Source organism: Microtus ochrogaster, unplaced genomic scaffold, assembly GCF_000317375.1.
Source record: "Microtus ochrogaster isolate Prairie Vole_2 unplaced genomic scaffold, MicOch1.0 UNK36, whole genome shotgun sequence".
NCBI classification, from domain to species: Eukaryota; Metazoa; Chordata; class Mammalia; order Rodentia; family Cricetidae; genus Microtus; species Microtus ochrogaster.
In genome coordinates, this window is record NW_004949134.1 from 83,633 (window position 1) to 91,174 (window position 7,542).

Sequence of the window (7,542 nt, forward strand, 5' to 3'; positions counted from 1 at the left end):
GGCGGGGAGGAGGCAGAAATCTTTAATAAATAAATAAATAATAATTTAAAAAAAGATGTGATGGAAATGCTGAAACTCACAAGGCTGACCTTTGCCCTCTTGCGCTGACAATGCCCTGGGAACAGAGCCTGTGGCTAGTTACGACAGGTGTACATGTCCAAGTCACACTATAGCACCTGACTTTCAGTGGCCCCATTATTTTGAAAGAGATTCCTTCACCTCCATATATCTTCACTGATGTTAGGTACTGGAGACCAAGGCTAAAGTGGGCCTATAGGAGACCAAGGCTGTCCCTTCTCAGAGAACACGCTCAGAGGAGCACAGAGGGCTGTCACACTTCCAGCTCCTAATTCAGGACATTTTAAATATCGCTGTGCTATTTGTTAGTTTTCTGTTTTTATTCAGTCAGGATATGAGTATCCTGCTCAGACATTTGAAGCTGACCCTTTTTCTTTGTCCGCACTCATTTCACGTAGTCATGGGAACTGCTGTAAAGGTATCATACTCTTCCCCGTTTCCCTCAACCACTGCTGTATTTCCTCTCTTCCTATTCTGCTCATCCTGGTCAATTTTCCATTATCCTCTTACTTCTCCCTAAGAGTAAAGGAGAGTATTGGCAGGAGGCTTTAACACTTCCACATTATTTATTTATATTTAATAACGTCTGCTTTATCCCTCTTTGCCATGTTTCCTAGGTCTTCACGAATGCTAAGCAAACAGTATACACCAGCTGTGCTCTCTGTCTATCCTTGCATTTCTTATCTTTTCCTTCTTTTTTTAAAGACAGGGTTTCTCTGTGTAATAGCCCTAGTAGTCCTGGAACCTGGAACAAGCTTTGGAGAAACAGGTTGACTTCAAACTCACAGAGCCTCTGCCTCCCATTACCTCCCTGCCATCACTGCTGGGCTCCATTTCTGATTCTTAAGAGTAGTTTGGGGCAACATAAAAGGGACCTAGATCTCTGTGAGTTCGAGGTCAGCCTGCTCTACAAGAGCTAGTTCCAGGGCAGCTAGGACTGATAACCATAGAAACCTTGTCTGAAAAGAACCAAAAAAAAGCCTCCCGATAGTTGGGAGGTGGCTGTGCAATTTTTGGTCCCTCCCAGCTGTCTGGAGGCAGAAGCACATGGATCTCTGTTCTAGTTTTGCCTGAACAACAGAGTGAGTTCTAGGAGAGGCTTCAAAGCTATAAAACGAAAAAAAAAACCCCTCTAGTTTTCTCTGATATAATGTTCCTTATGACTTTCATACACTAGGCATGATTGCCCAGGTTAGGATTCCTATGACTTCCAGGGGATGTGCTTGCTGACCCATGTTAAGCTTTCCCCTGAGTCCCACAGGATGGGTATGTCTAGCATAGTTAGAAGTTCCTCCAACTCTCAAGGGATGGGAGTGGCTACTGGAGTTAGGTTTTTCTCTGACTCCACCGGGTTGGAGTGGCTATCAGAATAGGATTTCTTCTGATACCCACAGGATTGGAGTGGCTACTGGAATTAGGTTTTTCTCTGACTCCCATGGGATGGAAATGGCTACTAAGTTAGGCTTTTCTATGACTCCCACTGGATGAGAGAAGATCCCAGGTTTAGGCTTTTTTCTGACTCCCACAGAATGGGAGTGGCTACCAGAGATAGACTTTCCTCTGTTACCCACGGTATGGGAGTGACTACCAGAGTTAGGCTTTTTTATGACCCCCACAGGATGGGAGTGGCTACCAGAGTTAGGCTTTTCTCCGACTCCCACTGAATGGGAGTGGCTAACCAAAGCCTCTGGGTATCTTCTGCACATGGCACTTCCTGTGACCACTCCGAGATGGGCGTTGCTATCTTCATCCTCAATGTATCCCTTCTTTTGGCTCCTTGAGACCTCCTATGAGCCCGTGTTGGGCATGACCAACCCCGTGCCTTTTACGTGTTTTTCAGAGACATGGGTTTTAAGTGCCCCTCAGGCATTTAAGAATAAGTAGAGAGCCAAGTGGTGATGTCCCAAGCCTTTAATCCTAGCACTTGGGTAGCAGGGGCAGACAGATCTCTGTGTGTTAGAGGCCAGCCTGGTCTACAAGAGCTAGTTCCAGGACAGCCTCCAAAGCTACAGAGAATCCCTGTCTCTAATGGGAAAAAACAGTAAATACAGAGATCTTAGGAGTTTGTTCTTCATTCCACTGAACATTTACCAATTTTGCTGGTGATCAAAGCAGATCTACTTCCTTTGCTTCTGTACTCTGTCAAGGGGCACTTTAGAGCCCAGGGCCAGAACAGGTCATGGTGGACTAGAATTCAGTTCAAGGTTCTTGATTACCATTTAGAAGTCAACGGCTGGCTTCAATTGTGATCTAAGAAGCTACCATTTTCAGAATCAGAGTTACTTTCTAAAGAACGGGGGTTCCCGTTTCCTCTCAGAAACATACAAAGCTACAAGATGCCTCATATTTTCCCAGGGCAAGCCTGAGTGAGAGCTAGCACAGATCCTCTGATTATTCCAGACACATTCCCCCTTGGTACACATTCAGGGTCCTTACCTTGACTGCAGACCTCTCTGAGGACTCGCTGGCTGGCAATGGGGCCTGAGCAGCAGAGACGGCTTCCTTGCCAGGGGCACTAAGACCCAACTCCTCCCCCCCTCACAGGAAGAGAGGGTAAACCATATCCGGCCAGGGTGGACTCTGAATAATGATAGCAGGGCCAGGTTGCTATGGAAACGGACTGCTGTGGAAGAAATTTTGTCGAGAGTCTGGTTTCCTTACTGTACTTCCCAAAGACACTAATCCTTCCCACTGCCTACACATTTCTTGGGCTATTATGTGCAGAGCTTAAAACCTGAACCTCTGAAACCCCACTTAACTCAAGTATCATCCACCTCACCGTGTTTCCATCTCTGCAATACACTCCCTGAATCTGCCTCCTCCTCTCCCCCATTTTGCATGTCCTGCCCCAGGTTGCATGCAAATCTCCTGTTTATAACTTAATTCTCAGCCTTCAGCCACACTCCTCTGCTGTCCTGGAACTCCACCCTCCCCCACCACCATGGTGTTGGATGTGGGGGAGTAATAAAGGACACAAGGGCACAACTTCTGTCTAGCAAATCTTAACTAGGTAGAGTGAAGCTTGAGCTCCTGCCCCGTATGCACCCAAGTCTGCCAGCTACACACATAACCCTCCCTTGCCTCAGTCCTTCAAGTGGAAGTCTAGATTTACTACACAGGTTGACAGCTTTGTCCTGGATCTCAGAGTGCTGTGTCCCACTTTTTTCCACAGCCAAGTAATGCCTCAGGTTCAGATCCAGTCTCCGTAGGATGCTACAACTTTCTGAGTCTCAGAGGACATGATCTGGGCAAACTTCCTCACATGGTTCTCAAGGTTTATGTTTCTTGGCCCTGACAGCAGGGTCAGGGTTCTGAGTTCATACTTTCTCTTAGGAGAAAATTCCTTTCAATATACAGAGGCCCTCTCAGCTTGGTTTAGGCTTTGAACAGGAACTCTACCTTGCAGACCTGGGGTCTTATCCCTTAAAGCCTATTAGAGTACTTGCAGTGACCCTGAAGGCAGAGATGAGATGCACGAAAAACACTGCCTGCTGGCTCAACCACGTGTCTTCTGGGCTTCCTGGCATCTTCTCTTCTACCGATTTTGGACCATTTGCATCAATTCACTCACCTCAGTACCCAAAGTGGAAGTCTCATCATGCCCCAGTTAGGATCTGTTTCCCATCCCTCAACTTTCCAGCCAGAAGCATGGCTGAGGGTTTTGTGGAAGCTCTCTTTGTGTAACTGGTTTTCCTGGCTCTTCTCATCTTTGTACTGGTCAAAGCCAAGCCTCCTGACTCTTAAAGGTCATGGTTCACTCCCAACATCCTATAGTAGAAAAATGAGGGTTAGCTCATCCTCACAGCTCTGCCAAGCCTAACAACTGCCATTACATAAAGTCTTTTGCTTAAAGTATATACTTTTATTTAGTTTTACTATTAATTAAACAATTGTATTCATTTTATTCCTCGTATTACTGTGTGTTCCGTATTTGCATACATAGGCATATAGATTTCAAGGCACTCGGGTAGTGGTAAGAGGACAGTTCTTGAGATTAGGGACTCTTCTTCCCCTCTAGCACCCAGGAATTGAACACATGCAATCAGTCTTGTCAATTAAGTGCCTTTAGCAGCTGAGCCATCATATAAGTCCTATTTTTAAAATTCATTTTTGTTTCCTCTGTCATAGTTAAAATAACTTCCTTCTCTTTCAAGAAACATAAAACCATTTAACCTCTATAGCATGTTATCTGCTCATATTGGTTTTTTTTCTCATTCAAATATGCCAAGTCTAATTTTCTATAGTGCACATTAGGGTAGTGACATTTGCAGCCAGTGAGAGCCCTTAGACGTGGATCCAAATTTATAAAGGTCCATTTTCAGAGGTTCCCTGAGCTCGTTGATGTCCAAATGCAGGTAATCATAAACTAATGTGTTGTTTCTAGAGGATAGTCTACCTACTCTCTCTCACTCATATTAAATGTTTTGAGTAGTGCTGCGCCAGCATGGCAACTGTCGTTCTTCTGAGTGAAGGACATCGGGATTAACAGCAACACAAGTTCAGGTTCTGAAGACAAGCCTTTTATTCCACTTTCTCACAAGTATATATGGCCCTCAGCAGGGGAGGCCAAATCAGCAATAGCAGGAAGCACATTACTGTAACTCAATGGCTTAGGGGTAAACATTCTTAGAAACATTGCTGAAAACAACAGATTGTTCCTGTTTTCAACCAACCTCAAGAGTGCAAAACAGATCAAGTGGGGGTGCGAAGGCCTGTCCTCTAAGGACCCAACAATTCCCCCCCCTTTTTATTTTAAAAGCATGAGAGCCCCTGTCTTAGGACTCTCCCAGATAGACTCTTACCCGTCTAGGGAGGCCTTAATCCCTGTCTTAGGTGAGCCCTCTATACCAGGACAGTTGCCCATCGTAGGGATCCCTCATGACTTCTGCAGCCAGACTTGGGGCACTTCCTGATTACCGGAAGACAACCGAAGCAACACTTGTCAACTGACAGTGTGCTGTGTGGGATTGCCACATAGAGCGGCAGAGAATTCAAAAACAGATAATCCCAATAGCAATATCAGTACAAGTGAGAGCATTCCAGACATTTGCTGGACCCAGCCCCCAAGCTGGGCCATGGCATTCTACTGACTGGATACAGATACACCAGGGACCCATGTGCTATTAATACTAACAATATGATAAGCTGTCTACAGGGTGAAATTCAAAAAGGAGGAATTCCAAGGACCATCCAAACATGCATTCAACTGTTTAACCACATCAGAAGCATTTATAACATTAGCAGGTGTAACGTACAAGACACTTGTCGCAGGAGTCAAAGGGAATCTACCTGCCCTTGCAAAAGCACAGTTTGTTGATTTAAGTTTAAAAGTCCAAGTCCAATATGAGAGTCCAGAGTACTCTGTGACTGTAGGGACTCGCTAACCCTTCCAGACAGCTGATTCACAGTCTCTGTAGTCACAGCTGCCTGCGAAATGGCAACTTTAGCAACTGTAGCCACAGTGGCAGTGACAGCAATAGCAGCAACAATTGCAGCTGTTCGCCCACTGTCAATAAAGGATGATCTCCTGATGTTCTTGAGACACCAGCACTGGCAGAGGAATCACAGCAGGCACTTGAACAATCAAAGCTCCATCAGAACTGTCCCAGCAATTACTCAGCTTGCAGATCCTGGAAGAACAATTAAGAATATTGCCCCCCCCCAAAGTGCCATTCTACAATACAAAGAAAAAATGGGGGCAGGAATGCAAGCAGAGGATCAAATAGTCATTGCGTCCAGCAATATAACAAATCAGGCTCTTGAGTGATACATTCTCCCCACATAACTGTGGGGGGGAGATTAAAATTTGTATCAGCATCCCAACACCAAGGAGCAGATTTGGGACCATAGGTATTATGCAATACTAACAGGCATTAAAAGTGGGGGGTTTCACACCAGACTCCCCATCACTCATTGATGTTGTTGTTACCAGAGTCATCACCTGAAGTAGAAGGAGCATCACGGTCTTCATCCTGGGCCATACACACCACTCTGGCACCCAAATTGGTTTATCAACTCCTGGAGGAAAAACACATACAGTCCCCTTCACCTTTGCTAACAAGGGGGTTCATCTTCCTGTTTGCAGATCTTTCCAATGAACCCATACTAGGCTCTGAGTCCTAACTTGTGTATGGCGCTCCATAGGTGAGCACCCTTCAGCATCCAGAAATTTAAAATAAAAAAATTAAAATAAAGAGAATGGTGGATAATTGAGTTGCTGGGGAGAATATGAACTCCCCCCTTTTTAATTTTTGAAAATATTGCTTGAGGTTCTGATTGGCTCTTTCCACGATTGCTTGACCCAATGGATTATATGGGATGCCTGTTTTATGGGAAATTTCATAGAATGAACAAAAGGATGAAAATTTTTTGCTCATATATGCTGGGCCATTATCTGTCTTAATAACCTCAGGTTTGCCCATATAGGCAAAAGCAGAAAGGCAGTGTGCAATGGAATCTTTTGCTCGTTCTCCTGAATGCAAGGATGCGAAAATTACTCCTGAAAAGGTGTCGACTGATACATGGACAAACTTAAGTTTCCCTGTATCAGGCAGGTGTGTAACATCCATCTGCCATAACTGATTTGGTCATAATCCTCATGGGTTAACTTCTAAATTGGGGCTGCTTAGGAAAGGAGCACACTGAGAACAAGATGATGTAATGGCTTGTGCTACTTCTCACATACATTGAGTATGATGTCGAAGAAAGAGTGCATTAAGATGAAATTTATCATGTATTTCATGGACGCGGTCAGAAGTAAAGCAAACACGTGTATTTTTATCAGCTAAATCTTTACTTGCTGACAATGGCCCAGGCAGCTGGGTATGACTGCGGATATGTCCGACAAACAAAAGCTCAGTTTGCTGCCAAATCAAATGCTGAACACAGCTGAGCAAATGATGGACCTTAGAGATAGGTGATATATAGGCAGATGTCTCCAATGGCTTAAAGATATGGGCCATATACACACTATCAGTATACAAATTTACAGGTTCCCCAGGGAAGGGCTGGAGTGCAATGAGGCAGGCTGTTACCTCTGCAGCTTGGGCTAATACATCCCACACAGGACGTTTCCATACTTTTCCTCCAGAAACCACTACTGCATTACCTTTAGGGGAAGCATCTGTAAAGACAGCATGAGCTGAGGGTATGGGAGATTCTTTAATCACTCGGGGGAATATAACGGGATGATTTTTGAATAGGACCATTAATGGATGCTGAGGATAATGAGAATCAAAACCTCTGGAAAGGGAGGTGAGAAAAAGGGTCCACTCATCATGGTACTGCTGTAAATATACTAGCTGGTCTTTAGTATAAGGTGTTATAGTCTTGTCAGGGCACTTCCCAAATGTCTGGGCAGCAACCTTCTTAGCTTTCCAAAGCAATTGGAATATAGCTTCATAGTATGGGGTGACTATGCTCACTGGAGAGGCAGGCATGTGTACCCATAAAATAGGCCCATCC